This window comes from Hordeum vulgare, chromosome 6H, assembly GCF_904849725.1.
Source record: "Hordeum vulgare subsp. vulgare chromosome 6H, MorexV3_pseudomolecules_assembly, whole genome shotgun sequence".
Taxonomy (NCBI): Eukaryota; Viridiplantae; Streptophyta; class Magnoliopsida; order Poales; family Poaceae; genus Hordeum; species Hordeum vulgare.
This window is the reverse complement of record NC_058523.1, coordinates 137,241,646-137,266,636: the sequence shown is the minus strand read 5'-3', so window position 1 is coordinate 137,266,636 and position 24,991 is coordinate 137,241,646.

The window sequence follows — 24,991 nt, the reverse complement described above, 5'->3', positions numbered from 1 at the left end:
CCCTCTCATGGTTCTTTGCTGCGGTATTTCTCTTTTCTTCCAAAAAAAATTCAAAAAGTTTCATCCAATTCCGAGAACTTCTATTTCTGCATCAAAAACAACACCACGGTAGTTCTACTAAAAGCAACGTCAGTCCATGTTATTTCTAAATAAATCATATAAAGTGCAACAAAACCATATAAAAGTATTGTAAACATAGGGAAGCATGGCATGAATACTTCATAAATTATCCATATGTTGGAGATGTATCAATTCACCACCTCGATCCAGCGAGCGTAGGTGAAGTAGTAGATGAGTTCTATGGCAGCACGATGGAGTGGTGGTGGCAGTGGTTTTGCAATCTCTACACGGCTTCGCTCAGCACTACCGCGATCACGAGGTGGTGAAGAACTATGAGAGAGAGATAGAGGAGGGTTGCATCATGGCTCTTTAGATGTGGCTGCCCTACCTCTCCTCTAGTATATACAGGAGGAGGAGGAGGTTGGTGCCCTAGGGTTTCCCTACAGTGGGGCAGCGACCACCAAGAGGAGCCTTGGCCCTCAAGGATGGAGGGGCGGCGGCCACCTCTAGGCCAGGCCAGCCCCTTGGCCAAATGTGCCTGAGATCAAAGGGGCGGACATCCCACCAGGGGCTGGTGCACCACCTCTCACAGCCCATAGGGCCCTCCGAGGCAGGTGGACCCACTCAGTGGGCCCCCGGAACACTTCTGGAACCTCCATCACAAAACCGGTAACTTTCTGAAACTCTTTCGGAACTCGAATACCAACTTCCCATATGTCAATCTTCACCTCTGGACCATTCTGAAGCTCCTCATTTTGTCTGGGATATCATCCACGATTCCGAACAACCTTCGATCACCAACATAATAACTCAACTGTATCTATATCATCATCGAACGTTGAGTGTGCACACCGTGCGCATTCAAGAACAATGTAGACATGACCGAGACACCTCTAAAGTCAATAACCAATAGCGGGAACTAGATGCCCATATTGGTTCGTACATATTCTACAAAGATCTATATCGGTCGAACCACGATGTCAAGGATTCACTCAATCCCGTATACAGTTCCCTTTGTCCATCAGTATGTTAATTGCGCGAGATTCGATCATCAGTATCTCCATACCTAGTTCAATCTCATTACCGGGAAGTTTATTTGCTCATTCTGTAATACAATATCTCGTGCCTAATTCCTTAATCACATTGCGTGCAAGCTTATTGTGATGTTGTATTACTGAGTGGGCCCATAGACACCTCTCCATCATACGGAGTGACAAATACCACTCTTTATCCAAGCTAAATCAACAGACACCCTCGAAGATATCTGTAGAGCATCTTTATAATCACCTAGTTATGTTGTGACGTTTGATAAATACAAGGTATTCGTTCGGTGTGTGTGAGTTGCATGATCTCATGGTCTTAGGAACAGATATTTTGACATGGAGAAAGCTATAGCATCAAACTTAGTCATACGATAAAATGATATGCTTACGATTTGGATCTTGTCCATCACATCATTCTTCTAACGATGTAATCCTGTTATCAAACGAAAAATCATGTCAATGGCTAGGAAACCTTAACCATCTTTGATCAACGAGCTATTCCAGTAGAGGCTTACTAGGGACACTGTGTTGTCTATGTATCCACACATGTATTTGAGTACCAATCAATACATTTTTGGCATGGATAATAAATGATTATCATGAACAGGAAAATATAATAATGACCATTTTATTATTGCCTCTAGGGAATATTTCGAACACAAGGTGTTCTGTCGTGTAATCATTGCACCCTTCCTTGGCAAGTATGTGTGTTTGTATCTTCTCATATTGTTTCACAAACTTTAGAATCGGGTAATGTGGGTTCACATATTAGCGTTGAACCCCTCACTGTGTTGTGTAGATTGCAGAAAGGGGTAGAACCTGTTCTTGAAGTAGCACAACACACAAGTCACTACTAGAAAAAAGGCTATTAGTGGCGCACCTATTTTGCCTATTAATGGCGCACTATAGGTGCGCCACTATTATCACGCCACTACTAATAAATAGTAGTGGCGCACCCCTGGTGCACCACTGTTAGTATACATAACAGTGGCGCACCACCTGGTGCGCCATTAGTAGGCCTAGAAGTGCGCCACTGCTGTGGGTTTACTAATGTTGCACTTTTAGAGGGTGCGCCACTACTATGAATATTAGGATTTTTTTAGCACATCATCGTCATCATCATCATCATCATTGTAACATGTGCACTTTTAGATGGTGCACAAGTTACAAAATACATTGTAGCACATCATCATCATCGTCGTCAACTCTAACACTAATAATCATGATAGTCATTACCACCAATACTATTTAATACATTGTAGCACATCATCAGATTAACACATTGTAGCACATCATCACATTGTAGCACATAATAACACATTGTACCTAGGACCTACTCCTCTGCTTAGGTAGAATATCAAAAAACAAGATAGGCCCTAACTCTCCATTATGGAGAATGGAGATCATCTTGTCTCCAATTCTTGGCCTACGCACAATGTTGCTTCCAAGTAGCTCTCTAGGATAGACCATACATTTTTTCCAATCTTTGATTGTCATGACTTCATCGGTTTTAGAAATCTGGTATGGACAGGAGTACATCAGATACCTAGGCTGACCTGGCCGTGCTGGTCGTATCATCATAACATCAACGCGACCTCTTGATAACATTAGATGAGGCACACAATCTTCTGGGATTTTCTGTTGAAAAACATAGTATTAGCTTTGTAGCTAGCAATGTACTTTAGTTTTACAATAACTTATGCAAAAGATGCATGGATGTCGTAATAGTAGAAAATCTTACCGTGCAATCTCCATGCATGTTACCGTAGTTCACCACGTGCACTAGTGGCACATATTGACCATAATGTTGGGAAGTTTGCTGATTGGTATTGTACTTCTCAAGATCAATGATAAATTGGACAATATGATGTATCTCCTGACAAGTTAATTCTGCTTCATCATTGTAGTAATAGGTTCTGTCTACCATTTTCCGTACATTTTTTCAAGAATGAAAATAAGCTGTCAATGGAAATAAGTTGTAAACTATTTTTAAATAAAGAATACAAATTACTTAATAAATGTGGTTGAGAAACTCACATAATGGTAGAACTGGAGGCGTCTGCACATCAACCCAGATGTCGATATTACTTTCAATTTCATCTTCCGGACGAATATCAAAGGTGATAAGCATATTAGGCTCAAATGCATAAGCCTTGCATAGTGCTACCCAAGTTTTGCATTCAAAAAAGGAGTAGGTGTCTCCATTGTACAATTTTACGGGAAAAGTATAACCATGCTTGGTCCTCAAGTGAACTATCTTTACCTCCATAGTTTCTTCAGTACTAAAACCAATCTTATCCAACACATAATGTCTTGCATGGTAGGGGATACGCTAGTAGAATAGTAAAAAATAAAAAATTATAAGTTGAAGCAAAAGAAGTCATGCTTAATTACGAAAAAAGACTTGTTGTTGTGACTTACTGTATCCACTTCGAAGTCCTCATCCAGCATGATGCTGAAGCGCCTATCATCAACTAGGAAAGGCGTGTCGCAAACGCCGCGCTTGTCTTGGCAGTATTCGCACATAACGTATTCGTCGTCAGACGACAATTCCTAAAACAGAGAAAATTTGGGCATGACATTTACTAAAAAGTGGACATATGGAGTGCCTGAAATTTTCTGGAACGGAAATGAATCAACATGCCGGCAAAACAAGCAAAGCTACCAAACATGAAGAGCACTCTTTCGTTGCAATATATTACAGGTATACCTCTCTCGGTAACATGGTTCATGACAAGTAAAAGTAAGATGAATGATACCTCTCTCGGTACCATGGCACAATAGTAATATTAGCATGTAAAATGTAAAATTAAGATGAATGATACCTCTCTCGGTACCATGGTTTATGGAAAGTCAAGCAATGCACAAAGTAAGATGAATGATACCTCTCTCGGTACAATGGTTCATGGTTCATGGTAAAAGTAAGATGAATGATGCTTCAGATTATATTAATTAACTAGGACCATTTGGGGTTTATTAGGGAGTGGGGTGGTGTTGATTAGGGACCGTTTGGTGTTGATTATATTAATTAGGACCGTTTGGTGCCTGATATGAAATTGACCATTTGCTCGAAATATGCACTAGTACTAGCCGGGACAACAACACACACATATAGAGATAGCAACGCACACGAACAATTGAATTCATTTGGATGGCCATAACACATGGCTCCGGTAGAGCCTGCTATTTGTTTTTATTTTTTTTCTAAAAAGGGAAAAACCTTCGCCACATTCATTAATTAAGAGAGAGTATAGCATTTTTTGCATGGTTGGATATTACAAAAGCTTGGGCACATGTATATGTATCAAAGTTTCGAATGTCGTTGTAGCTTTTGAAGAGCTCTGTCATTTACATGTGCATGTATAGGTTGAAAAGTTTCAAATGTCGCTAGATTGACTATGTTGACAACAACAACCAAATAGTAGAATCGACCCAAGCAACCCAACAAATGCAGGAACTAGATAGAGATGGATGGGTTTATACCCCTTGTATGAAGGTTAGTATGCATTTTAGTTTGTCTACAGAACAAGCATAGGAAAATGGATCAGCATCCTGCCATTAGTAATTAACTGTATGATGAACAACATACATGTTGTGAATGTGCAGCGATGAAATCGACATGCTTATGTCTACACAGCAACAGAAAATGACCAACGCACACCGTTCAGTTTGCAGGTGAGGATAAATAGATTTTTGCAGAACATGACTGTTTCTTATGGACCAAATAACTGATTTCGAAACTACTAGTAAGTAGGACCGGTGGTTTTTTTCGCAAGAAAATACTATTTCTTATTTAACCAAATAAATGATTTAGAAACCATTAATTAGTACTAGAACTAGAGACCTTTTTTTGCAGGGCAAGGCTGATGATTATTTGTTGGAACACCATTAGTGATTGTTTTAGAAACTATATTAAATAAGTGGTGACTCCTTTAGAAACCATTAAGCAGGGCCAGTGACTTGGTTGTTTCTTAAGCAGGGCCATTAGTACTTTGGTTTCAAATGTCATTTATTCTCGTGTACTCGGAATAGAATCACCTATGAGAATCTTGTGATGCGTTCTCTAGTAGAATTATAGAAACTATCTGCTCGTTCTTATCTTAGAGGGTTCTATACGGGGGAGGGAGGGGTCGGACCTCTGGGCAAACCTCGTGGACGAAGGACGGGAGCGCGGCGGAGGCGGAGGGGAGGCGGAGGCGCCCTTGTCGTCGCCCATCATCGGGGGTTCCTGGCGGCGGTGGGGAGAGGCAGGGAGCGGGGAGGGTGCGGTGCGAGGCGGACGGTGGCACAGCGGCGAGGGGGGAGTAGGGGGTTCAGCCAACGGTGGCAGGTGCGGTGGGGGAGGCGGCCGGAGGGCCAGCCAGCGACGACAGGTGCGGTGGGAGGGGCGGACGGAGGGCTCGCGCGAGGGCGGGAGTTTCAATTCGCTGGATTGGATCAGGAGGAGAGCCACGAGGGGAGGGGAGCGGGAGTTTTCTTTTCACTTCTGGTTATCAATGGCGCACCCACCTAAGAATGCGCCATTGGTAACCAGGGTCACTAATGGCGCACCTGGTAAGAATGCGCCATTAGTAGTTTTGAAAAAAAACTAAAATGACAATTGTTAGTTCTGGCGCACTACCCCTGCTGCGCCACTGATATGTATAGGAAAGGGTGTTGGGCCAGGACAAAGATAGTAATGGTGCACCACCCACAAGGTGCGCCATTAGTAATATGGACACTAATGGCGCACCAGTCTTTGGTGCGCCACTGCTATATAGCAGTGGCGCACCACATACATGGTGCACCATTAATGTCCATGTTAGCTGTAGCCCTTTTTCTAGTAGTGAGTTGCTCCATATACATACAACTTCTCAAATGAGTCTATGTAGTTGCCTCATCTTTCATCATTAGCCCATCCCAATTTTGTTCAAATTTTTCCAGTGTAAATATGAAATCAACATGATTGTTGAAGTCTTCAAACAAACCTGGATTTCGGCATAATAGTCAGCCAACTTTTTCTTGAGCTTTCTTCTTAATGTGTCATTCACAACATCCATGCATAGTGGTTGGGAATATACTCTCAATTGACTGTTTGATCACAACATTCTTGTCAGATATTAAGTTATCAGTTGGCTTGCCATTCATAGCCTTGAGGAACATTTGGAAGACCCAATCAAAGCTCGTCGCCAACTCCTTCCTCACAAAAGCACATCCCAACATGAAAGATTGACCATGGAAATTGATTCCAATGAACAGAGCAAAAAAGGCATGTTGTACATATTTTTCATGTAAGTCATGTCAAATGATATACAATCATGATACGCCTCAGCATAAGCTTTCTGTCCTATCCCATCCACCCATCCACCCATAATATGTTAACACCTCTTGTCGTCCTGAATCCAACAAGCTGGAGTTTGATCAATTTGGAGCTCGTATGCGAAAGTTATGGCAGTTTTGGGCATGTTTTCTCTCTTAAACGAAACTGCCGCTGGGGCGGAGCGGTAGTACCGCTCTAGCGGTATTGCTGCCCTCCCATGCCGCTCGCACTTCTGCTTAAATAATTTCTCTTGATTCTTGAGTCACTTTGTCCATGGTTGGAGGAAGTATCGCTCTGTGCTGGGCGGTAGTACTGCTGCAAGCAGAAGTACCGGTCAACTGCACGGTACTATCGCTTGTGCATGGACTGAGTGCATAACGGTTCGATTTGGGGAGGTCTATAAAAGGGGGTCTTCTTCCCCATTGGTTTTCTATCAGTTGAGCTCGTGTTTCCCCCCCCCCCATTGTTGACCTTCTTAGAGCTTGCTAACTCTGAATCCCTCCAATGATGTTTGCTAGTTCTTGAGGGAAAATAGGGAGGAGATCAAGATCCACATCTCCACCAATCACTTTCTCCTCTATGTGAGGGCGGCCCCTTTGATCTTGATCTTGGAGTTCCTTGTGAGCTCCTTGTTCTTCCTTTCATATTACTCCATAGCTTTTGTTGTTGTGGAGGTATTTGAGTGTGAGGGACTTGACCACTTCGTGTGTTCTTGCCATTGCATTAGTTGCATCGGTTTGAGTTCTCCACGGTGATGCGTGGAAGTGAAGTTTGAGAAGCTTGTTACCCTTGGGTACTTGGTACCATAGAAATTGTTCTTCGTGGATGCTTTGGTGTCCTAGAAGCTTGATGGTGCCTCAGAGCTCAATCATTATGGTGTAAAGCTCCGGGCAACCATCGGGGTCTCCAATTAAGTTGTGAAGATTGACCCGAGCATTTGAGGTCATCATGTAGCCATAGTCCATTGTGGTGAAACTTCGTGGTGTCATTGGGAGTCTCCAATTAAATTTTGGAGATTCCCCCAACCTTCTTTGTATGGGTTCGGTGACCGCCCTCAAGGGTCCTTTAGTGGAATCACGACATCTTGCATTGTGCGAGGGTGTGAGGAGATTACGGTTACCTTAGTGGCATCTTGGGGAGCATTGTGCCTCCACGCCTCTCCAAACGAAGAATAGCATCCGCAAGGGTGTGAACTTCGGGATACATCGTCGTCTGTGTGTGGCTCGCTTATCTCTTTCCTGAGCCCTTTACTTATGCACTTTACTTTGTGATAGACATACTCTTTCTTGTCATATATCTTGCTATCACTTAGTTGTTTGTCTTACTTAGCATAAGTTGTTGGTGAACATAGGTGAGGTTAGTTGTTTTAGGATTTTTGCTTGACAAATTAAACTTTAGTTTTATTCTGCATTTGATCAAGCCTCAACCGTAATTATTTTAAAGCGCCTATTCAACCCCCTCCCTCTAGGCGACATCCACGTCCTTTCAATTGGTATCAGAGACATGTCTCTCTTTATTAGGTTTAACCACCTAGAGAGTAAGGATGTCGACTAGGGTTTAGGATTCTGTGACACTCTCAGTTTTGATGGCACAAATTTTGATGTTTGGGTAATTCACATGCTTAATCTCTTTAGGGTCATGGACCCAAATTTAGAGTGAATTGTATATATAGGTTTATCTCCTCCAAAGGATTCTCAAAACATATCTTTAGAGGATGATAAAAACTCTTATCTCATTGCTCAAGCTTCTAATGTGCTTGTTGATGCTTTGAGCAATGTACTTATATCTCAACTCATGCCATTCTGGTATGCTCGTGAGTTGTGGACAAAGCTTCAAGATAAATATGGTGTGTTTGAGATTTGTGGAAATGATTGTTCTCCCTCCACCTACGGTCGTGTGGTCTTCTCAACTTCATCTTCTTCACCTACATGTGGATTGCCACAAGGTAATGATATGGTGGGTAGCGATGATCATTACAATGATGATAGTGGGCTTATTGTTGATGATCCTTCATCACTATCTTATTGCAATGCTTCATATTTGTACATTAACACTTCGATCACTCAAAATGTTTTACATGCTTGTGTTGGTAGTTGTCGGGACCCCGACCCTAAGCCATAGGAATCCAGCCTGTAACACATCGCATCCCTTTGCGGTCTCACGCACGGTTAACTCCACAGCTGCAGCTTTACCTTAGCCGGGACCGTTTGCGTCTTTTGACTCACGTATGCAATAGTGTCGCTAGCATTCCAATGTCAAAAAACCCGGATCGACATGTCTAGTAATAAACCAAAGTGGCGGTACCGCACAAGGACAGGCATACATGACCCAACAAAGCAGGTGTCGGTCATCAGCGAGTGTAGACGAGTCGTAGCAAGCTACAAGGACTCCATTACATCGCGTGACATTTCCCCAAAGAGGACAGACACAGCAGCTAAGAAGGACACATGCCGGTCAACCAATGTGTTCGGAGCAGTAGCGAGCTACCAAGGCTCGTTGGATCACAAAGGGGCATTTCCTTGTAAGGAAGGCTACTAAGGTACGCATGGCATACCGATATGTATAGATACATCGATGGCATCACAACATAACCATAAACATACAAGCTTTATTTAAGAGGCTCGGAAGAGCCACACACACAATATTACACATTAAGGGTCTCACGACCCATAATAGCAGTCATTCAGTTACAAGCCAGCGGAAGAGTTTAAATTGTCTGAGTACAGACAGAGCAACTAGAAGGTACATGGCCTGACTATACTACAGATCCAACGTAGGGCCAGATCGTAGCTGGGACACCAGCTACTCGTCGTCGTCGATGTCTACGAAGAACCCTCCATTAGGGTCATTAGCAACCTCTGCAACAGTTATTAAGCAAACATGAGTACGAAGGTACTCGGCAAGACTTTGGGATAACTAACTACTTATGCAAGGTATCAAAAGGGTATTGTGGGGTTTCATGCGGAAAGCGAGCATTTGACACGTGGCTAGACAACTTGCATTTTTGAATAATTTTGACAACTTGATTTCTCGCACTCGAGTCCACTAACACCACAACAATACACTATCGTGGAATCATTCCGTATCCATACGGAAATGCCGTCCACGAAACTCACGCTTATCTTGACAATTTTATGAGTAGCCATTGAAGTTATCTATGAACAACATATGTCTCCAAGTAGTCCATATCCGCGGACGCGGCTGTTCGAATAGATCATAACCCTGCAGGGGTGTACTTCGTCACACATGCTCTCGCCACTTATCGCCATGTGCACGTCATGCACCTCGGCAACCTTCAAGCGGAAGCCCAGCGGGGGAGTCGGCCACGACCGTTAACCACACTAGTACCTAGTCCAGGTTTATCGCCTACCTGAGAGTAACCCGTACGGAAGTCCGGCCGAGGTTTCCGCCACGGCCTCAAACGATGTGTGCAGGGTTCCCAAGCCCACCATCCGGGTGCCACTTGGTACACCGTGCCACTGCCTACCGCATCATGGTCCACCTCTCAGGTCAGCACCATGCACGGCCTCCAGCATTACTATAAACACCAGAAACTACTTGCAACTCCTGGACCGAGTACTAAACGATTAATAGGCCGAGCGGGGTCATATTTCAGGGCCCAGCATGTGGTAGTATCTAGTCTTGGATTACATACACGGAACTCAGTTCCTAAGGACGGTTCCAATGAAACAAACCGCCATGTACTCCTACACAGCCTTTCACCGGTACCTTTACCAAATCAGGTTCAACACACAACCTTTGATTACCGAACACATTCTCACAATTCTTTTCATCTCCCAGATGATAGACCATACACAACTCTAAGCATAGCATGCATAGCAGGATAAGGCACAACATAGCTCAAGCAACTACCAGGTATGCTAGGTTGCAAGGTTCGGCTATTTACTGTGACAAGGTTAGGTCATGCAAAGGAAGTGGGTTCAACTAACGTGGCAAAAGCAGTTGAAGCATTTGATCCTAATGCAATAAATAGGTGTAGGAGCAAGAACATGGGAGTTATCGGGATGATCAAAAAGGTTGCTTGCCTTGTTGCTCAGAGGAGGGACAATATCCGTCAGACGGATATTCGGTGGAATCCGGGGGTTCGGAGCCTACCGAAATGAATGGCAACAATCAATAACAATCATATGCAAGCAAGATGATGCATGAGCATGGCATGAGAACGCAAAGTGATAAACTAATATAATCAAGATGTATTAGGTTTGAAGTTGATTTGAATCACATTCAAATATCAATTCAAACGAGGTATTCTCGAATACCGATTTAATTGATTCAACCTGATGCTCAGATCAACTTGATGTTAACATGCATGAGATGTCATGTTAGGGTACTGATTTGTAATTAGGACAGTGTGTGATCATGTCATTCATAATGAAATTTGAATATTTTCCAAATTCCATTTATAAAGTAGTTATAAGAATTGACTTATTCATTAATCTACATGTTTGGGTTCTGTAACTTTTTCAAACATGATTGAAAATAGCATATTCAGATTCCTTGAATTTTTCTGATGCTTTTTCATATATAAATTATTTTCATTGGAGTTACAGATTAATTTCTATGATTTTTACAAGTTTTAGCAAATTTCTGGATTTATTTTATAAACAGAAATACTAATATTGCATCACTACTGACGTCAGCAGGTCAACTGCGCCTGGGCCAGGTCAAACCTGACCAGTGGGGTCCACTGGTCCGTGACCCAGGGGCTAAACCCGCGCTGACCAGCCCCTAATTGGGGTTTGACCAGGCGTGCGGCCCTCTGGCAGTGACTGAGGGAAGGACAAATACGCCCTAATGGTCGGCCACGTCGACGCCCACCGGAGGGTGGTCGCCGGCGACCAAGCCCGCGGCGGAGGGCTCGCTGGAGACGACCTAAACAGTGCTACACGACACCAAATCGAGCGCGGTTTGCAGCTACGGGACGCTGGCGAAGCAGCCGATCTGGCAGGGGCATCAGGAGAAGCTAGGGTCGCCGGGAGAGGCGCCGGCGACGAGCCGAAGCGGCGGCCGAAGCTCGGCCTTCCACGGGTGATGGCTCCAAGGCACGGGGAGGACAGCTGATGGGCTCATCACATTCCTGGCGGCTCCAGGAGCTCGATCCCTAGCTCGAGCGCGTGGAACAGACACCATAGCGACGGCGACGACATGACCGGCGGCGAGGAGCTCTCGGCCTTGGTGGGGAATGGGTCTACGGTGCACGGAAGAGCGTGGGGTGAGAGGGGAAATGATGACGAGCTCACGGCGGTTCTGATGGTGTTGTTGTAGGGCTCGGGGGTGCGCCGGAGGGAGCGAATCGACGGAAGAGGTCCGGCGGCCGGAGGTGGAGAAGATGGCGGCGAGGCGATGACAGGGGGCCTCCGGGCTTGATTCCTTCTTCCAGGGGACGAGGAGGAGCACGGCGGGGCTTTGGGGCACAACAGCTGGGCTGGAGGGGGCTCGTGGCCACGGCTACGACGATCGGCGGCGACAAGCAGGCTCGGCCATGGTGGGAGAGGGCGAGAGAGAGATGGAGGGGAGCCAGAGATGGGTGGAGAAGGGAGAGACGTGCACGGGGTACTCATCCCCGCCGTCTGCGTGGCTCGGGCAAGCAGGAGGTGGCCAGGGGACGTGGCCGCGCTCGCTGGCGCGTCGGCACGCAGCTGCTTCTCCTCCCGGCAGGAGGAAGAAGACAGCCGTGCCCTTGGTGGGCTAGGCCGCCGACAAATAGAGGTAAGTCGTTTCTTTCTCTTATTTCTTTTCTATTTTGTTTCTGTTTTGCTAACTATTGTTTTGCTATTTATTTCAGCTCCAAAATGGGTTGTAAAAACTATTTTAAACACACCTGAAAATTTGTTGGAATATTCCCAACCATTTCCAAAGTTTTCAACATTTTTGAAAATTTAAAGTTTCTGATTTCAAATTTAAAATTTGAAACCAGTAGCTTTTTGCATTAATTTAAAAGCTTGAAGTGTCAAGAAAAATGTTTTCTTCATTGCTCATTTACTTTCATGATTTATGTGAAAGTTTGAACTTTTCTTGAGGCCATTTTGGGTTCATTGATTTTAACTAGTTTGAGATTTCCTTTATTTAAAGTAGTGGCTAGGGTTTTGAGTTTTTCCTTCACCTCTTTCTTTCTTCTTGTTGACAATTTCTTAGATGCAAATGCAAAGAAGACATGAGCACAAGATTAACTTGCTTAAGGTGTCAGGGATGTGATAGTAGTCCTTGCATATCATGTAGAAACTTCTTGACTAAATCTCATGCTGATATGCTTGCTATATCTTGTTGCCATGATAAAAATGTATATATTTCCTTGAGTTGTTGTGCTAACAATGTAGAGGAAATCCATCACTCCATGGAACAAGATGTGGCCTCAAATAATGCTTCAAGGGATCCTACATCATCATCTATTGTTTGTCACTTTCGCCTTATGGCTAAGGCTTCAAAGGTATCCCCTACCTTGAATCCGAATATATCTCTTGATGATGATGATGATAATGAGGATGATGATAATGATGATGAGAGTAATAATATTTCATCCTTAAAAATTAAGGGTGGAATGATTTTTAAAGATCTTCGTAAGAATAATATTGCTCGTTCCAACTTCATGGAAATCATGTCTATTGCCATTGAGGGCAATAAATATATTGAGGAGTTGGAAGCTCATCTCAAGGAGCATGAGGCCACCATTAATACAATGGAAGGTCATGGGCATGATAACGCTGATGAGATCGCGGAGCTATCTCAAGCTCTTTAAAATGAACAAACCACCAAGGAATCTCTTGAGGAGACCTTTGCTCTAGAATTATCGAGATAAAAGGAATCCCATGATAGATCTCTCAGGGTCGCTAATGATTTTAGAACTAAAAATGATAAGCTTGAAGTAGCACATGCTAAACTCCTTGAGGACTATGAGCACCTTGAAAATGGCTCAAGGGCTATTAAGAGTTCGCTCATCGAACTCGCCGAGTCTCACGCTCAACTTGAAGCTTCATATGCAAAAGAGCTTGCCAAGTTGCCTTCTCCTCTTGTTGTTAATGATGAGGCTTATGCTACTAACTCTATTTCTTGTGAAGCATCCATATTAAAGGAGAATGTTGAGCTAAGGGGTCAACTTGAGTTGCTATCTAACAAGCATGGGAAATTGGAAGAAAGACATGTAATGCTCACAAGCTCTCATGAGGATCTTCTAGTATCCCATAATGTGCTAAAGTTAGCTCATGAGGGTATTACTACCAAGGTGACATCAAGTGAGCCTCATGTGGACATTAGCACTACTTCTAGTCAAAATGCCATATCGGCATGTGCTAGTCTTTGTAATTCATCTACTCGGAATATTGCTACATCTTGTGATGGATTACTTTCCTTGCCTTACTGCTCTAACATTGATTCGTATACTTCATGTAGTACTTGTGTTGATACTAACCATGCTGAGGAAATCAAAGATCTCAAGTTCCCAGTCACTTCTTTGAAGAAAGACTTGGAAATGAGTCATGAAGGGATGTCCACACTCAATAATATCTTGTGTGGGAAGAAATCCCCAAATGACAAAGGTGGACTTGGATTCAACTCCAATAAGAAGATGAAGTGGTCTCACTGGTGAATATCTCCATGTTGATCATATCTACTATATGACTCATGTTTGACCATTCGGTCTCATGTGTTCCGAGGCAATGTCTGTACATGCTAGGCTCGTCAAGTTGAACCCAAATGTTCTGCATGTGCAAGACTGGCTTACATCCATTGTATACGAACATAGAGTCTATCACACTAGATCATCACGTGGTGCTTCGAAATGATGAACCTTCACAACGGCGCACACTTGGGGAGAACACAATTTTATCTTGAAATTTTAGTGAGGAATCATCTTATAATATTATCATCGTCCTAAGCAATATAAGATGCATGAAAGGATTAACATCACATGTAAATCATATAAGTGACATGATATGGCCATCATCATTTTGTTCTTTTGATCTCCATCTCCAAAGCACCCGCATGATCTCCATCGTCACCGGCATGACACCATGATATCCATCATCATGTCATCATATGGTTGTCACGTCAACTATTGCTAACTCATAGCGATGAAGTAAAGCAAATGACACAAATAAATTAAAGACAACCCTTTGGATCTTGTCGGTTGTCGTACTCATTGACATGCAAGTCATAATAATTTATACAAAAACATGATCGTCTCATACATCACATATATCACATCATGTCTTTGTCCATATCAGATCACAAAATGCCCTGCAAAAACAAGTTAGATGTCCTCTACTTTGTTGTTGCAAGTTTTAACTGCCTGATATCGGCGACTAGCAAGAACCTTTCTTACCTACACAAGGCCACAATGGTGATATTCAAGTTGCTACTTAACCTTCTACAAGGACCGCCTTTGTCTAATCAGATTCAACTAAAGTGGGAGAGACAGACACCCGCCAGACATATTTCTAGAACCAAGTTACATGTCAGTCCATGGAACCGGTCTCTCGTACGTGGACGGGTAAGGTTGATCTGGGTTGCTTCATTCCACAAGACCTCTGAATCAAGATAAGACTAAGGAAGTAAGCAATATGAACATTAACGCCCACAAACACTTTGTGTTCTACTCGTGCATGTTATCTACACATAGACCTAGCTCTCATACCACTGTTGAGGAACGTTGCATGGGAAGCAAAAAAAATCATACAAACACCCAAGATCTATCTATCGGGATCAGCACCTACGAGAGGGGAGTGCATCTGCATACCCTTGTAGATTGATAAGCGGAAGCGTTAAGAAACGCAGTTGATGTAATTGAATGTCTTCGCGATCTAATCACGATCCATCCCATGATCCAATCACGATCTAGCGCCTAACGAATGACACCTCCGTGTTCAACACACGTATAGCTCGATGACGCCTTTATGATGTCTACAACACAACTTTATTCTTGTAGACTCGTGTTGGCCTCCAAGCATAGACTTTTGTAGGACAGTAGCAATTTTCCCTCAAGTGGGTGACCTAAGCATTATCAATCCGTGGGAGGCGTAGGATGAAGATGATCTCCCTCAAACAAACCTGCAACCAAATAATAAAAAGTCTCTTGTGTCCACAACACACCAAATACAATGGTAAATTGTGTAAGTGCACTAGTTCGGTGAAGAGATGGTGATACAAGTGTAGTCATGATAATAGATATTGATATTTGTAATAGGGACAATAAAAAACAGCACGGTGGCAAGTAACAAAAGTGAGCATAAACGGTATTGCAATGCCTAAAATGAGGCCTAGGGTCCGTACTTTCGCTAGTGCAATCTCTCAACAATGCTAACATAGTTAGATCATATAACAATTCCTCAATGTGCAATAAAGAATCACTCCAAAGTGTCTATCTAGCGGATAACGTAAGAACAAATTGTTTGTAGGGTACGAAATCACCTCAAAATTATTATTTCCGGTCAATTTGTCCAAGAGTTCATACTAGAATAACAAGTTATCCTTTCTCATCGATCTATTCATGAGTTCGGACTAAAAGAACACCATTGATACATATAAATCAACCCTGATGTCACCCAGACACTTCAATGTCACCTCAAGTATCCGTGGGCTAATTATATAATATGCATCAAACAATTATAGATTCTTCATATTCAATACAACACAAAGAACTTCAAGGAGCACCCCAAGATTTCTATCGGAGAACATAGTATGAAAACATGCAATCAACCCCTACGCATAGATTACCCCAATTTCACCTCGGGAATCCGCGAGTTGATGCCACAACATATATCAAGTGAATCACTTGAATACCCCAATGTCACTACGGATAACCGCATGCAAGACAAACTCATGTGCTCTCAAACCTAAATATTCAATCCAACATAATGAGATCTTAAAGTGAAAGAATCAATTCATCACAATAATAGCATGGGACAAACACTATATGATCCAACTAGAAGGCCCGTGATATATCAAGAACATCACATCTCAAGAACACGAGAGAGAGAGAGAGAGAGAGAGAGATTAAACACATAGCAACTGGTACAAACCCTCACCTCCGAGGGTGGACTACTCCCTCCTCATCATGGCCTCCGCCAGGATGATGAAGATGGCTACCAGATATGAACTTCCCCTCCGGCAGGGTGCCGGAACAGGCTCCCGGTTGTCTTTTCATAGCTATAGAGGCTTGCAGCGGCAGAATTTATCATCTAGGGTTATGTTTGGAGGTTTCTATATTTATTGGATTTTGGGCATTGGAATCATGCCAAGATGGGCCACAAGTGGCCCACTAGGTACCATGACGAGCTAGGGGGTTGGCACGCCCTCATGCCTAGTGGGCACCAGGGGGGCCCTCTCGTGATTGTTTCCTCCGGTGTTTCTCTTTTCTTCAAAAAAAATCATTAAAAAGCTTCATCCAATTGCAAGAACTTTTATTTCTGCACAACAAAACAACACCATGCTAGTTTTACTAAAAGCAACGTTAGTCTGGTTAGTTCTAAATAAATCATATAAAGTGCAGCAAAACCATATATAAGTACTGTAAACATAGGCAAACATGGCATGAATACTTCATAAATTATCGATACGTTGGAGAGGTATCACTTCACCACCTCGATCCAGCAAGCGTAGGTGAATTAGTAGGTGAGTTTTGTGGCACCACGACGTAGTGGTGGTGGTGGTGGTTTTGCGATCTCGGCACGGCTTCGCCAAACACTGTCGCGATCGCGATGGTGGTGAAGAACTACGAGAGAGAGAGAGAGAGAGAGAGAGAGAGGGAAAGAGAGAGAGAGAGAGAGAGAGAGAGAGGAGGGCTACGTCATGGCTCTTCAGGTGCGGTCTCCCTACCTCTCCTCTAGTATATATAGGGGAGGATAAGGTTAGCTCCCTAGTGTTTCCCTACAGTGGGGTGGCGGCCACCAAGAGGAGCCATGGCCCTCAAGGATGGAGGGGTCGCGGCACCTTTGGGCCAGCCCAGCCCCTTGGCTGAATGTGCCTTAGGTCGGAGGGGCGGCCAGCCCACCAAAGGCTGGTGCACCAACTCTCACACCCCATAGGGACCTCCGGGGCAGGCGGACCCACTTACTGGGCCCCCGGAACACTTCTTGAACCTCCGTCACAAAATCGGTAACTTTCTGAAACTCTTCCGGAACTCGAATACCAACTTCCCATATGTCAATCTTCACCTTTGGACAATTCTGAAGCTCCTCATCATGTCTGGGATATCATATGGGACTGCAGACAACCTTCGATCGCCAACAAAATAACTCAACTATATATATACCATCATCGAACATTAAGTGTGCAAACCCTACGGGTTCAAAAACAATGTAGACAAGACCGAGACATCTCTATAGTCAATAACCAATAGCATGACCTCGATGACCATATTGGTTCGTACATATTCTATGAAGATCTATATTGGTCGAACCACGATGTCAAGGATTCGCTCAATCCCGTATACAGCTGATGTCTACTACACAACCTTCTTCCTGTAGAATCGTGTTGGGCCTCCAAGCGCAGAGTTTTATAGGACAATAGCAAGTTTACCTCAACTGGATGACCAAAGAATTATCAATATGTGGGAGGTGTAGGATGAAGATGGTCTCTCTCAAGCAACCCTGCAATCAAATAACAAAGAGTCTCCTATGTCCCCAACACACCCAATACGATGGTAGATTGTATAGGTGCAATAGTTCGGCGAAGAGATGGTGATACAAGTGTAATATGGATGGTAGATATAGGTTTTTGTAATCTGAAAATATAAAAACAGAAAGGTAACAAATAGTGAACAATGAGCAAAACATTGTATAAATGCTTGGAAACAAGGCCTAGGATCCATACTTTCACTAGTGCAAGTTCTCCCAACAATACTAACATAACTGAATCATATATAAATCCCTCACGTGCGACAAAGAGTTCACTCCAAAGTCACAAATAGCGGAGAACATAATCTATTGTTTACTATCATTTCCACAATTTATATTTATCAATATAGGTTATGGAAACTATAGGATAAGTAGATAATAAAACTATGACACCAATCTGTCCAAACAAAAATCTGTAGCAATTTATTAAACCAGTGTACTTCTGTAACTCACAAAATTATGAAAATTTAGAAAAAGCTAAAGAATTTGTATGACAGTACTATGTTATAATTTCAGAAACTTCCACGTTCCAGTAAAATACGATAATTCAAATACTACAGCAAAAGTTTCTGTTTTTGTACAGCACACATCACACATGCAATTCAAGCATTCTAAATGCAATTCTTGGAAAATTTTATTGGAAAAAAAGATTATAAATAGAATCTAACACATAAAAAATGACCCTCCAAGCAAAATTCATATTATGTGACGAATAAAAATATAGCTTAAAGTAAGATATACCGATAATGCTGAAGACGGAAGAGGGGATGCCTTCCGGGGCATCCCCAAGCTGAAGCACTTGAGTCTTCCTTGGATATTACCTTGGGCATCCCAATCTTAGGTTCTTGTCACTCCTTATTCTCCTCATATCGGTATCTCACCCAAAACTTGAAAACTTCAATCACACAAAAATTAACGGAACTTTGTGAGATAGGTTAGTATAATAAATAATGATCATTCACTTAGGTACTATCAAACAAGATTCATAATTGTTCCAAGATGCTTCCTACTGTATTCTACTATTCACATAATTTATATCACTGAATATAAGCTATGGGAACACTAAAACAAGAAAACTATGCATGTAAAACAGAATCTGTCAAAAACAGTTCAATTTCTGAAGATCTGTTGTGTAACCATACTTCCCTGTCTCTAAAAATTCTGGAAACTTAGGAAAATCCATGCAATTTGTACATCAATCATGTGTAAAAAATTCAGATCAAAAGCACATTCTAGTGAATTTACAAAATTCCTAGACTTAGAGCAAATGTTTATGTTTTTGCACAGAATCAAGTCAACTATCATCCACACTATCCCAAAGGCTTTAGTTGGCACTTTATTAAAATAAAAGGCATAAAACATGATTACTACAGTAGCTTAATCATGTGAATGCCAAAAAACATAAAGTAAAAGTGTTGGGTTGTCTCCCGACAAGTGCTTTTCTTTAAAGCCTTTTAGCTAGGCATGATGATTTCAATAATGCTCACATAGGAATAATAATTATAACATGCAAAAGAGCATAATAAATCTTATGACAAGCACATTTAAGTCTAACACACTTCCTATGCATAGTGATTTTGTGAACAAATAGTTTATGGGAGCAAGAATCAACAAACAGTTTATGCATAGGAAGGCAAAATAAGCACAACTTCAAAACTTTGAACACATAGGGAGGAAACTTAGTATTATTGCATTTCCTACAGGCATATGTTCCTCCCTCACAATAATTTTCAGTAGAATCATGAAGGAATTCAACAATATAACTATCGCATACAGCATTATTTTCATTATCTACAACCATAGAATATTTATCACTCTCCACATAAGCAAACTTCTTCTCATTCATAATAGTGGGAGGAAACTCAACGAAATAGCTATCATGAGGTACTTGATTGACATAACCACTTTGAATATTAAAATCATGATAACAAGTTTCATGGTTAATATCACTCTTTATAGCATACATCTCATCAAAATAATCATCATACATAGGAGGCATGCTATCATCATAATAGTTTTTCTCATCAAAACTTGGGGGACTAAAAATATCATATTCATCAAGCATAGCATCCCCACGCTTGTGGCTTTGCATATCATTAGCATCATGAATATTTAGAGAATTCATACTAATAATATTTGTAACATGCTCATCACTCAAATATTTAGTGCCAAACATTTTAATAACTTCTTCTTCTAACACTTGAGCACAATTTTCCCTTCCATCATTTTCACGAAAGACATTGAAAAGATGAAGCATATGAGGCAACCTCAATTCCATTTTTTTGTAGTTTTATTTTACAAAACCAAACTAGTGAAAAACAAGAAACTAAAAGATTTAATTGCAAAATCTAAATATATACCTTCAAGCACTCACCTCCCCGGCAACGGCGCCAGAAAAGAGCTTGATGTCTACTACACAACCTTCTTCTTGTAGACTCGTGTTGGGCCTCCAAGCGCAGAGTTTTGTAGGACAATAGCAAGTTTCCCTCAAGTGGATGACCTAAGGTTTATCAATCGGTGGGATTCGTAGGATGAAGATGGTCTCTCTCAAGCAACCCTGCAATCAAATAACAAAGAGTCTCTTGTGTCCCCAACAATCCCAATACAATGTTAGATTGTATAGATGCACTAGTTCGGCGAAGAGATGGTGATTCAAGTGTAATATGGATGGTAGATATAGGTTTTTGTAATATGCAAATATAAAAACAGCAAGGTAACAAATAGTAAACAGCGAGCAAAACATTGTATAAATGCTTGGAAACAAGGCCTATGGCCCATAGTTTCACTAGTGCAAGTACTCCCAACAATACTAACATGGTTGAATCATATATAAATCCCTCACGTGTGACAAAGAATTCACTCCAAAGTCACAAATAGCGGAGAACAAATGAAGGAATTGTTGTACGGTACGAAACCACCTCAAAGTTAAATTTTCCGATCAATCTTATGAGCTATCCTATAAGTGTCACGAACAGCCCTAGAGTTCGTACAAAAATAACAACTTAAGATACACATCAACCAAAACCCTAATGTCACCTAGATACTCCAATGTCACCACAAGTACCCATGGGCTTGATTATATGATATGCATCACACAATTTCAGATTCATCATGTTCAATCCAACACAAAGAACTTCAAAGAGTGCCCCAAAGTTTCTACCGGAGAGTCAAGACGACAACATGTGCCAACCCCTGTGGATAGATTCCCAAGGCCACGGAACCCGCAAGTTGACCACCAAGACATACATCAAGTGGATCGATAGAACACCCCATTGTCTCCACGGATATCCCATCGCAAGACATACACAAGTGTTCTCAAATCCTTAAAGACTCAATCCAATAAGAAAACTTCAAAGGCAAAAGTCAATTCATCACAAGAAGATAGAGAGGGAAAATGTCGGGACCCCGATCCTAAGCCATAGGAATCTAGCCTGTAACACATCGCATCCCTTTGCGGTCTCACGCACGGTTAACTCCTCGGTTGCAGCCTTACCTTAGCCGGGACCGTTTGCGTCTTTTGACTCGCGTATGCAATAGTGTCGCTAGCATTCCAATGTCAAAGAACCCGGATCGACATGTCTAGTCATAAACCAAAGTGGCAGTACCGCACAAGGACAGGCATACATGACCCAACAAAGCAGGTGTCGGTCATCAGCGAATGTAGACGAGTCGTAGCAAGCTACAAGGACTCCATTACATCGCGTGACATTTCCCCAAAGAGGACAGACACAGCAGCTAAGAAGGACACATGCCGGTCAACCAATGTGTCCGGAGCAGTAGCGAACTACCAAGGCTCATTGGATCACAAAGGGGCATTTCCTTGTAAGGAGTGCTACTAAAGTTCACGACTAGGTAATCGAACCCCATACATATCAAATACGACACACGTACGCATGGCATACCGATATGTATAGATACATCGATGGCATCACAACATAACCATAAACATACAACCTTTATTTAAGAGGCTCGGAAGAGCCACACACGTAATATTACACATTAAGGGTCTCACGACCCATAATAGCAGTCATTCAGTTACAAGCCAGCGGAAGAGTTTAAACTGTCTGAGTACAGATAGGGCAACTAGAAGGCACATGGCCTGACTATACTACAGATCCAACGTAGGGCCAGATCGTAGCTGGGACACCAGCTACTCGTCGTCGTCGATGTCTACGAAGAACCCTCCATTAGGGTCATTAGCAACCTCTGCAACATTTATTAAGCAAACATGAGTACGGAGGTACTCAGGAAGACTTTAGGACAACTAACTACTCATGCAAGGTATCAAAAGGTATTGTGGGGTTTCAAGCGGAAAGCCAGCATTTGACTCGTGGCTAGACAACTTGCATTTTTAAATAATTTTGACAACTTGACTTCTCGCACACGAGTCCACTAACACCACAACAATACACTATCGTGGAATCATTCCGTCTCCATACGGAAATGCCGTCCACGACACTCACGCTTATCTTGGCAATTTTATGAGTAGCCATTGAAGTTATCTATGAACAACATATGTCTCCAAGTAGTCCATATCCGCGGACGCGGCTATTCGAATAGATAATAACCCTGCAGGGGTGTACTTCGTCACACACGCTCTCGCCACTTATCGCCATGTGCACGTCATGCACCTCGGCAACCTTCAAACGGAAGCCCAGCGAGGGAGTCGGCCACGACCGTTCACCACACTAGTACCTAGTCCAGGTTTATCGCCTATCTAAGAGTAACCCGTACGGAAGTACGGCCGAGGTTTTCACCACGGCCTCAAACGATGTGCGCAGGGTTCTCAAGCCCACCATCCGGGTGCCACTTGGTACACCGTGCCACTGCCTACCGCATCACGGCCCACCTCTCAGGTCAGCACCATGCACGGCCTCCAGCATTACTATAAACACCAGAAACTACTTGCAACTCCTGGACCGAGTACTACGCGATTAATAGGCCGAGCAGGGTCATATTTCAGGGCCCAGCATGTGGTAGTATCTAGTCTTGGATTACATACACGGAACTCAGTACCTAAGGACGGTTCCAATGAAACAACCTGCCATGTACTTCTACACAGCCTTTCACCGCTACCTTTACCAAATCAGGTTCAACACACAACCTTTACTTACCGAACACATTCACACAATTCTGTTCATCTCCCAGATGACAGACCATACACAACTCTAAGCATAGCATGCATAGCAGGATGAGGCACATCATAGCTCAGGCAACTACCAGGTATGCTAGGTTGCAAGGTTCGGCTATTTACTGTGACAAGGTTAGGTCATGCAAAGGAATTGGGTTCAACTAACGTGGCAAAAGCAGTTGTAGCATTTGATCCTAATGCAATAAATAAGTGCAGGAGCAAGAACATGGGGATTATCGGTATGATCAAAAGGGTTGCTTGCCTTGTTGCTCAGAGGAGGAACGATATCCGTGAGACGGATATTCGATGGAATCCGAGGGTGCGGAGCCTACCGAAATGAATGGCAACATTCAATAACAATCATATGCACTCAAAATGATGCATGAGCATGGCATGAGAATGCATGGTGATAAGTTATTATAATCAATATGTACTAGGTTTAGAGTTGATTTGAATCGTATTCGAATATCAATTCAAACGGGTATTCTCGAATACCGATTTAATTGATTCGACCTGATGCTCACATCAACTTGATGTTAACATGCATGAGATGTCATGTTAGGTTACCAATTTGTAATTAGGACAGTGTGTGATCATGGCATTCATTTTGAAATTTGAATATTTTCCAAATTCCATTTAAAAAGTAATTATAAGAATTGAATTATTCCTTATTCCACATTTTAGGGTTCTGTAACTTTTTCAAACATGGTTGAAAATGGCATAAACAGAATCCTTGAATTTTTCTGATACTTTTTCATATATAAATTATTTTCATTGGAGTTACAGATTAATTTCTATGATTTTTACAAGTTTTAGCAATTTCCTGGAATTATTTCTATACTGGAAATTCTATTTATTGCATCAAACTGACGTCAGCAGGTCAGCCGACCTGTTCAGGTCAAACCTGACAGGGGGGGACCCACTGGTCAGCCTCTGTGGGACTAATCCCGCGCTGACTAGCCCCTAAACTGAGTTGACTTGGCCTTGGGCCCACTGTCAGCGAGAGATTAAGCTCCTAATCTACTGGGTTAGCTTTGCCACGTCGGCCCCCACCGAAGGGTGGTCGCCGGCGACCAAGCCCGCGGCGGAGGGCTCGCCGGAGACGACCTAAACGGCGCTGCACAGCACCAATTCGAATGTGGTTTGCAGCTACGGAACGCTGGCGAAGTAGCCGATCTGGCAGGGGCATCAGGGGAGGCTAGGGTCGCCGGGAGAGGCGCCCGCGACGAGCCGAAGCGGCGGCCGAAGCTCGGCCTCCCGCAGTTGATGGCTCTAGGGCACGGGGAGGACAGCTGAGGGGCTCCTCACACTCCTGGAGGCTCCAGGAGCTCGAACCCTAGCTCGAGCGCGTGGATCAGACACCACAGCAACGGCGAGGACATGACCGGCGGCGAGGAGCTCTCAGCCTTGGTGGGGAACGGGGCTACGATGCACAGAAAAGCGTGGGGCGAGAGGCGAATCGATGATGAGCTCACGGCGGTTCCGATGGTGTTGTTGAGGGGCTCGGGGGTGCGCTGGAGGGAGCGAATCGACGGGAGAGGTCCGGCGGCCGGAGGTGGAAGACGATGGCGTTGGGGGCGATGCAGAGCTCGGGGAAGCTTCGGCTTCTGCAGAGAGGACCGGCTCGACGAGGCGGAGCTAACGGGGGGCTCTGGAGCAAGCCACGGCGAAGCAGGAGGTGGAGGGGCCGCCGTGGTCGATCTCCCCTCTGCCAGAAGGCAGAGGAAGAAGACGACCCTGCCCCTGGTGGGCTGGGCCTCCTCAGGCGACAGGTAATGTTTTTCTTCCTCTTATTTCTTTTCTGTTTTGTTCTATTTTGCTAACTAAT